General features: G+C 43.3%; 1 protein-coding gene across 1 annotated transcript in view; it reads left to right on the top strand.

Annotated features, from left to right (window-relative positions):
• The first annotated feature begins 4499 nt into the window (after nucleotides 1-4499).
• The window catches only part of DAAM (disheveled-associated activator of morphogenesis-like protein), a 175721-nt gene continuing 169804 nt past the window's right edge, over nucleotides 4500-10416 (top strand). The window contains exon 1 of the mRNA XM_075871187.1: nucleotides 4500-4542. The gene's annotated coding sequence lies outside the window, so the exon portion shown is untranslated. The remainder of the gene's footprint in view (nucleotides 4543-10416) is intronic.

Genomic DNA, 10416 nt, shown 5'->3' with positions numbered 1-10416 from the left:
GTTGAAAAGCACCGTAATCTGCGTACCACCTAGACGGACATGTCTTTGCTGCAGCATCTCGAACTAGTAGAAGAGCATCGTAATCTGTGTACCACCTAGACGGACATGTCTTTGCTGTGGCGTCTCGAACTAGTAGAAAAGCATCGTAATCTGCGTACCACATAGACGGACATGTCTTTGCTGTAGCATCTCGAACTAGTAGAAGAGCACCGTAATCTGCGTACCACCTAGACGGACATGTCTTTGCTGTAGCATCTCGAACTAGTAGAAGAGCACCGTAATCTGCGTACCACCTAGACGGACATGTCTTTGCTGTAGCATCTCGAACTAGTAGAAGAGCACCGTAACCTGCGTACCACATAGACGGACATGTCTTTGCTGTAGCATCTCTAACTAGTAGAAGAGCACCGTAATCTGCGTACCACCTAGACGGACATGTCTTTGCTGTAGCATCTCGAACTAGTAGAAGAGCACCGTAATCTGCGTACCACCTAGACAGACATGTCTTTGCTGTAGCATCTCGAACTAGTAGAAAAGCACCGTAATCTGCGTACCACCTAGATGGACATGTCTTTGCTGTAGCATCTCGAACTAGTAGAAAAGCACCGTAATCTGCGTACCACATAGACGGACATGTCTTTGCTGTAGCATCTCGAACTAGTCGAAGAGCACCGTAATCTGCGTACCACATAGACGGACATGTCTTTGCTGTAGCATCTCGAACTAGTTGAAAAGCACCGTAATCTGCGTACCACCTAGACGGACATGTCTTTGCTGCAGCATCTCGAACTAGTAGAAGAGCATCGTAATCAGTGTACCACCTAGACGGACATGTCTTTGCTGTAGCATCTCGAACTAGTAGAAAAGCACCGTAATCTGCGTACCACCTAGACGGACATGTCTTTGCTGTAGCATCTCGAACTAGTAGAAAAGCACCGTAATCTGCGTACCACCTAGACGGACATGTCTTTGCTGTAGCATCTCGAACTAGTAGAAGAGCACCGTAATCTGCGTACCACCTAGACGGACATGTCTTTGCTGTAGCATCTCGAACTAGTAGAAGAGCACCGTAACCTGCGTACCACATAGACGGACATGTCTTTGCTGTAGCATCTCTAACTAGTAGAAGAGCACCGTAATCTGCGTACCACCTAGACGGACATGTCTTTGCTGTAGCATCTCGAACTAGTAGAAGAGCACCGTAATCTGCGTACCACCTAGACAGACATGTCTTTGCTGTAGCATCTCGAACTAGTAGAAAAGCACCGTAATCTGCGTACCACCTAGATGGACATGTCTTTGCTGTAGCATCTCGAACTAGTAGAAAAGCACCGTAATCTGCGTACCACATAGACGGACATGTCTTTGCTGTAGCATCTCGAACTAGTCGAAGAGCACCGTAATCTGCGTACCACATAGACGGACATGTCTTTGCTGTAGCATCTCGAACTAGTTGAAAAGCACCGTAATCTGCGTACCACCTAGACGGACATGTCTTTGCTGCAGCATCTCGAACTAGTAGAAGAGCATCGTAATCAGTGTACCACCTAGACGGACATGTCTTTGCTGTAGCATCTCGAACTAGTAGAAAAGCACCGTAATCTGCGTACCACCTAGACGGACATGTCTTTGCTGTAGCATCTCGAACTAGTAGAAAAGCACCGTAATCTGCGTACCACCTAGACGGACATGTCTTTGCTGTAACATCTCGAGCTAGTAGAAGAGCACCGTAATCTGTGGACCACCTAGACGGACATGTCTTTGCTGTAGCATCTCGAACTAGTAGAAAAGCACCGTAATCTGCGTACCACCTAGATGGACATGTCTTTGCTGTAGCATCTCGAACTAGTAGAAAAGCACCGTAATCTGCGTACCACATAGACGGACATGTCTTTGCTGTAGCATCTCGAACTAGTCGAAGAGCACCGTAATCTGCGTACCACATAGACGGACATGTCTTTGCTGTAGCATCTCGAACTAGTTGAAAAGCACCGTAATCTGCGTACCACCTAGACGGACATGTCTTTGCTGCAGCATCTCGAACTAGTAGAAGAGCATCGTAATCAGTGTACCACCTAGACGGACATGTCTTTGCTGTAGCATCTCGAACTAGTAGAAAAGCACCGTAATCTGCGTACCACCTAGACGGACATGTCTTTGCTGTAGCATCTCGAACTAGTAGAAAAGCACCGTAATCTGCGTACCACCTAGACGGACATGTCTTTGCTGTAACATCTCGAGCTAGTAGAAGAGCACCGTAATCTGTGGACCACCTAGACGGACATGTCTTTGCTGTAGCATCTCGAACTCGCGTGCACCAGGCATTCACCGCGGAGTTCGTGATAACGGCCACTTTTCGGCAGATACTTTCGGTGCGCCCGCCGCGGTATAGCAGTTCTTGCGGGGCTCGGCTGCTGGCTGCTCGCGGGTACGATCCCGGCCGAGGCGGTCGCATTCCAATGAACGCGGAATGGCAGAGGCCCGTCGGCTGTTCGGTGTCAGCTCACGTGAAAGAGCGCCAAATAGTCGAACTTTTCGGAGCCCTTGACGGCGTCCTTCGTAATCGCATCGTGATGTCAGCACGTAAAACACCAGAGATTATTGTTTAGACTTTGAGTGCTGCTCAATATTTCTGAGTAGTGCGTTCGTAATACCTTAACTGAATATGTTATCTTTATTTTATCGTTTATTCTGTAACTGAGTGACCATGGCGGTCGCATTTCGATAGAGGCGAAATGGTAAACACCCGTGTACTGTGCGATGTATGTGCATGTTAAAGAACACTAAATGGCCGAAATACTCGGAGCCCTTAACTACAGCGTTTCTTATAATCATATCGTGATTTTGACGCATAAAACCCTAGAAATATATTATTATTATTATTATTATTATTATTATTATTATTATTATTATTATTATTATTATTACTAAGCTAATCAAGTGAGTGAATAGAGACAGTTGTCACCAGTGAATAGGCGACGAAAGCGGCTGTGTTGATATCGATAAAAAAGACAGAGACAAAGCCAGGACGCGATTATGTGACCCCTGGTGCTTGCAGTGTACTGTTATCAGATAACGCGTGTATCAATCAGGCCCCACGCATGCGCTGTAAGAACCCCACTGCGGCACTGCGGCATAATTTTGCGTGTTGTTCAAGAGCGTACCTGACGCGAAGCTTTCAATGGGACTTTTGAAGGAGCCAAAAATTTAAGTGCATCTCCATAGGGGTCATTGGTCCGTGTCATTGGCTGCTCATGTACTACTAGGGCTATTCAACGGCAGCAGACACAGAAGTAGTTAGCAACAGTTGGCATTCGTCAAGAGTCAGACAATATTTGCAGTACAAGAATGAGGTGGAGCGGGGCCTCTGACTACTATGTTATAGCCTATAAAGGCTTTCTTGTGGAGTTTGCTTTCACATTTATTCACTGTTTCGATTATTTTTATATTATTGCTGTAAAAAATATGTCTATCAAAGATAATTTTCTGCACACAACATGGTTTTGCATGATCTCCATGATCAGCCTCTCCTTTGAGCAGACGGTATTCTACTTTGGTGACGTCATTAAAGTTGGTGATTCGTGATGTAATGTGACGTTGATGTCATGCAACCTTCGGTACGCCGACAGTGGTCACACATTCGCTTGAGTGTCACGTGATTTTTTTGCCGACATGACTCACTTCGAATGGTTCTGAAAACACTGCAGTCAGGACCATTTTCGACCATTCTCCGAGACGATGGACACTCGCCAGGAAGGCACAGAATGATAAGGAAGCGTTACTTAACTACTTAGTGTCACCAGCTCTTTGCGACCACCTGTAGCCTTGATGGGCTCCCCCAAGTGTTTTTCTTGAGTCTCTCTTTTCACACTTCTATCTTTCTCCCCAGCGCAGGGTAGCAAACCGGACGTGTGTCTGGTTGACAACCCTGCGTTTGCTTGCTTGTTTTTCTTTCTTTGTGAAGGGTATACATTCGTTAACCTGCGTTTACCTAAAACGGCCGTGTTGACATGTCTACGAATGAATGCATCAAATACAAGAGAGGCAAAGTCAAGACAAGAAAACGAAGCTATAGCTGCAAGCTGAAGACACTAATTTCGACTCTCGCCAGAAAACTCTTGTGACGACGGTGTATCGAAAAAGAAGTGAACCACATCAGCGAGGTCTCTACGAATTCCCGCATCTGTCTCGCAATTTGTCTACCACTCCGATTTCTTCACATTTCTCTGCTTCTCTCCTTATGCAAATGCCAATACGAAAGCCACTCAGAAGCCGAAACGGAGAGAAACACTGTCAAAGGGAAACTGCGACGCTCCCTCGTGCTTCCGATCGAATTTTCGGCTAGGGAATCGGGAGAGAGAGCGAAAGAGAAGCCGGGAGGATGAGGAGAGAAAGGCGCACGCTCGTTCTCCCCGTCAACACTCCCCTTTTTCCCTCATGCTCTCGCGCCTCCCCCGGTTGCCATGGAGACAGACGGGGAGCACCCGTCATGGCGGCCGTTGTGTGGCGAGACTTCGGTTCGACGCAGGCTCCAAGATTCCGGTGAGCGCTTGCTTTTTCCCCTTTTACTGCTGGGAACGGTCTTGTGCAAACTTTTCTCCATTAGGCGCGATTGAAGAGTTCAGAGCTTCTTCGCTATGCGCATTGCGCAAGTCGGTGTACTCGCGCAAGAGCTGAAGACAGCGCTGGCGGCGTCTACAGTGTGCTGCTAGTGCATGGCCAAGTCAAGGCCAGGCCAGCGGCTGGGGGCATCGCACCGGGAAACGGGAAGCGAGAGTGGTGCTTGCACGGGAGCTGGCGTTCCCGATTCGGAAGACAATCGGGTTTTCTCGGGAATCTCGGTTCTCTGCGGTGGCTTCCTTAAGGACTCGCTGCGTAGCAAGGGAAGCGCGTTTCGTGGAAATCGCGTCTTCGTGCGTTAAGGGTCGCCGAACTTTATGGCAGGACGCTGAACAAGTGTTCCCGGGAATGACCCGGTCCTTTTTAGGGAACGCTTCGTACCGGAAGGGAGGAAAGGAAACGAGACGGCAGTCTGACTTCCGCGCGACTCGGAGCACGCTGTCCGTGTTTATGTTGTAGATACGTGGTACATGGAGTAACCGAAGGGCGTTTTACTACTTTTAGCGTGCGACAAAGTTGTTTGCGAATGAGTTCAAGGCATTCTGGGAATACTGCATGGCTTTCATATTGTACTATTTAGTCTCGCCTTTTTTTTTGCTAATGGTTTTTATTCTCTGTCAGCTTTTTCATATGCTTGTGTTTTGTTTATCAGTTTGCTTATAATCGTGGAAAAGAATGTCCTTTCAATGATGAAAGAACCTTTCATTGATTGCATTTGATAAGAGAAACATGTTCGTTGGTTGCTCAGAGTGGACATCGAAATGTTCCTTTCTGCATCTAAAGCGATTAGCATGGTTCCTAATTTCTTGACTTAGGTACATAACTGCTTTCTGAAGGGGACATAGCAGGAAACGGCTACTCCCCTTGAAATTTAGGGAACGCCCGTTGAACAATGGACAGCGCTACATACGGGTAGCACGAGAGCTAAAACAACGTTAGTATGCGATGCGACGACTTGTATGAAGGACGCTAGCTTTATTTACATCGTGGTTGCTTGGGGAAAGACAGAACGTGCTCTTGGTTTGGACGTGACACACGGGTCACTATACCGATCTCTGAAACACAATGCGTAATGTGTTTATACCGGCGTATTGTTGATTCGCGAAACAAAAAAGCGTCCTTACTATTATTTATTATGGACACAATAATGGCCACTAATAAAACGCTGCAGGGAGACGTCAATTGCATCACTAACATAGTCGATAGGCATAGAAGATTTTAGGCAACACCAGTTTTATTCGTACGACTGAATATAGTGGGTTATTAGCACAGAAAGAAAGGTCGATTTTAAGCTCATTGGTGTATTAACGTATAATACCCCAGCTACATTGTAACTTTATAACACTCTCGAATTCTAAGGATATTTTGTATTTGCTGTAGAGTAACATGACCCGTGTGCGTGTAAAAATATTTCATCATGCATTAAGCGTGGACATTCAGTGATTGAACCATGGACAGATATGATGCTTTTGCATATAATGGTTAGTCAGTGCTTTTTATAAATAACTTCTTTTTTTATTTACCCGCAATTGGTATGATAACAGTCAGTGTTCGTGTTTAACATCACAGAAGCCCGGTATGACTATGGGAGACGCCGTAGTGGAGGGCTTAGAAAATTTCGGACCACCTGGTGCTCTTTACCGGGCCCCTAAATTTCAGTACATGGCTCTCAAGCATTTTCGCCTTCATGGAAGATGCAGTCACCACGGCAGGGATTTGATTTTGCGAGCTGCGCTTCAGCAGTGGAGCAGCATAACCGCTAGACTAAGGCAGCGGCGGGTTGCAGAATTCGTAGGGCTGACGTGTTTGTACAAAAGATGTGCGAGATACATGGTAAAGTGAGACTGCCTCATGTTTATTGTTTAAATTTGTTGTTACGTAAAGCAAGCGACGTAATTACACGAGCTGTTTCGAATGACATTGAACTCCATGGAGTGGCATGTACTGTTGTAGCCAACCCCCTTTCAGTATTTAACAATAGTAAACAGTTAACAACAGGCTAACAGTTAACAACAACAGTTAACAACAGGTAACGTTGAGGTAGTCGAATATGACAGTTCGCACTTGAGCCGAAAGAAAACGCCCGAAATGATAAAGAATCGATAAAACGGCACTGCGTATAGCTGCAGCCCGACACAATGATTGACACAGATAGTTAGATAGATAGATAGATAGATAGATAGATAGATAGATAGATAGATAGATAGATAGATAGATAGATAGACAGATAGATAGATAGATAGATAGATAGATAGATAGATAGATAGATAGATAGATAGATAGATAGATAGATAGATGGTCTGTTATTCATGGCAGGAATAACGGAAAGAGACAATCAGAATGTAGAAGAACAGGAGCATTAATCATAAAAGAATGTTAACTGAGAAGTAAAAGCAGCCTGATAAGTTGAACGGTATCAGTCACATACAACTGCTCGCGTAAATGCACATCAGCTAGAAAAAAACTTGATTTTCACGTTTGCTGACTTCTTTCTCAAGTAAAATTTCTTGCGAAACTGAATTTCACCCTTCTGTATATATAAGAGAAGCTTTAGTTTAAAAATAGTGAAAACTTCGCGCGTGAAACATTCCTTAAAATGTATATAATATTCCAAAGGTTGCAGAGTTCTCTAGAAGTATAAGTCGCTCTGAAAAGAGAAGCTCTTTTTTTTTTACAAACCAATGTTTTGGAAAAATGATCAATATTTGGTTGAATAGACAAATGTACTGTGATACTCCTACGCAGAGGTCCAGTAACCTTGTGTGGACATGCGCAATTTGAGTATGCGAGCAACGCGAGACTGAATCAATATTTGCACAACACTTTCTCGCTTCTTCTGGGCGCTCTCCACAAGTGAAGGGAACAGAGTCTCTCGGGGCACCAGGGATGGCTGGCGCACGCTATGCAAATGAGTCTGGAGCCGTTCCGAATGAAGAATCCAGGTTGGGTCGAACTTGATTACTCTCACGGCTGTCCGTGATGCCTAATTAGTTTTACTGCTGGGTGCTGAAGCAGTGTTACATTAAGCGGCGGGTGAGAAGTCTGTTTTAAACCGTTGTTTAAAACGTTGGTGCGATTATTTCCGCATTTCTTGTTGACCCACACTTTTATCGATCTCTTTGCACGTTTCCATATTATACGTTTTACCTCATTGGTTCGGTTAGTTTCCGAGTACCTAAGTTGTGTGTGCGCATTTGTGCATGAACTGTCTCTATAGATGTTCTTATTGCTCCCTTCCACAGTGTAGGGTTATTAATGAGCATACCTTGTGATGAAGATGCATGTAAGTGCGTAAACGTTATACGGTCAATCTCCACAATGTGACAACGCTTTATAAACTGGACAGTGCCGATAGCCGTCCTCATGCGTTATACGGCCCCATATTGTACATATGTACATAGTGCTTCTGATAATTCTGGTTTCTGTTCTTCTTTTGAATTTATCTTAGTGGGTGTCTTGAATATTACTAGCATTATGTGAGTGCAGTGTATAACGTAGGCCGCATTTCATACATAAAATATTTGTATGTATGTATGTATGTATGTATGTATGTATGTATGTATGTATGTATGTATGTATGTATGTATGTATGTATGTATGTATGTATGTATGTATGTATGTATGTATGTATGTATGTATGTATGTATGTATGTATGTATGTATGTATGTATGTATGTATGTATGTATGTATGTATGTATGTATGTATGTATGTATGTATGTATGTATGTATGTATGTATGTATGTATGTATGTATGTATGTATGTATGTATGTATGTATGTAGGTATGTATGTATGTATGTATGTATGTGCGTTAGTGTTTAACTCAGTGAGATTGCATTTTATAAAAGTATAAAGAGCTTTATGTACCTGTCGCATCAAGTAGCGCACCCTCCCGGAAGCACTCAATAGCCAAGACATTTACACACTTAGGTCTAATAAGTCCAATACTACTTAATAAGCAGTGCCCACCGCATAATGAATGCGGGACGCTCTAATTACACCGCTTAAGTGTTTCACAGGCACCCCAAAATGCACGAAACGGAAGCGTAGTATCCCTCTAGGCGGCAGTTAGCCTGTTCCCTTCCAATTTATTGTGTGCCCGTGTGCTCAGATTTGGGAGCACGTTAAAACACCCCCGGTGGTCGAAATTTCCGGAGCCCTCCACTACGGCGTCTCTCATAATCATGTGGTGGTTTTGGGACGTTAAACCCCACATATCAAATCAATCCAATTTCTCTTGCCTCCTTGTGTTTTTGGCATCCAATTGAATTAACAACAACAACAACAACAACAACAACAACAACAACAACAACAACAACAACAACAACAACAACAACAACAACAACAACAACAACAACAACAACAACAACAACAACAACAACAACAACAACAACAACAACAACAACAACAACAACAACAATATTACATTACTTATGTACATATAAACCTATTATAGCTATTTCAGCATCTGTAAGATGTTTGAGCGTACGGCATTTGCGCATTTCATGTTCAACGGCATGAAATTTTGTGCCCTCGTTATTATTACATTGTTATAACATATTTTATCTTCTAAGCGAGAAGTAATGGCCATTGCCACTATAATGACACAAATCTCTCCCATCCATCATTTCAATAAAGTAGTAATAATAATGATGCATTTTTTGCGATCTATATTATGCTGATTCTTCGAATAATTGGTGTGCTTACGGCCCTTATGAATATGCTAATTCAAGCGTTTCTTCCTGCCTCTTGACTTAAACATCAAGCGAGTATGCTTTATTCCAGAATATCGTTCATGTCTTACTACTAGTTTTTCGTTGACACACAGTCGGGAGTCATGATGACGCCAACTTCCTATCAGAAGAAATCAGATATATTGAATGGTGCAGAGGCACTATTCGTGAGTTTTTGTTTTGTTTTAACAAACTTACGAGGGAGAGGCTGAGGCTAATATTCTCGGTTGCCGTACGTATAAAATTTCAGCACCTAAAAAACAACAACAAATGGTTATCTAAAACAAAAATGACCAGCAAAAAAGTCATATAGCACACTGAAACAAGTCAAAATAACATGCTAATGAACAGTTTGCTTCCACAAGTTAACTTTGCGATAACGCATAGATGAAAGTCTCAATAAGGAAAATCCTGTCATCGCCTCTGTTATGATCATTGTGACCATAATTATTGTGCTAGAGGATGAAAATAACCCAATGCCGTAGATAAATGCTAATCTCTCGTTGAACAGATTATAATAAAATTCATTTCTTCGTTGGTTTCGCACACCATCAATTACCGAAGCATTGCTCTGGAGAGTCGGCTGCAATACGCGAAGAAATGAGACAGGCATTATTATAAAAAAAAAACCACTATATATTTCGAAATGATATGTACACAGAGTGACAAGGGTGGAACAGGAAATAGCACCAATCAACAGTAATAAAGATAACTACTTATACATTATAAGCACTGAATTAAAAATAGGACGACTAAAAGAGACGAATTAAACATAGTATTGATCTACCCTAGAAGAAGAGAGTAGCACTGAAATATACGTAAGAGTGAACGACAAAGGCAAAAAAAAAAAAACACAGCTTGTATAAGCGAGCTACTATCTGGTCCGTGAGTTCAGTGGAATCAGTGTTGGGGGGGGGGGAGAAGGAACGGAATCGCATAGGAAATGAACTTTGAAAGGAAAGCTTCCCCCGCGGTGGGCTGTCGTTAAACTCCGGAAGAGATGGCACGCCGAGAGAAAAAAATGTTAACGACCTCCGCGGAGGAATTTTAATCGCCAGCGTT

This window comes from Rhipicephalus microplus, chromosome 8 (genome assembly GCF_043290135.1).
Source record: "Rhipicephalus microplus isolate Deutch F79 chromosome 8, USDA_Rmic, whole genome shotgun sequence".
Taxonomy (NCBI): domain Eukaryota; kingdom Metazoa; phylum Arthropoda; class Arachnida; order Ixodida; family Ixodidae; genus Rhipicephalus; species Rhipicephalus microplus.
The sequence above is the reverse complement of the archived record's forward strand: the minus strand, read 5'-3'. Positions and strand labels throughout refer to the sequence as shown.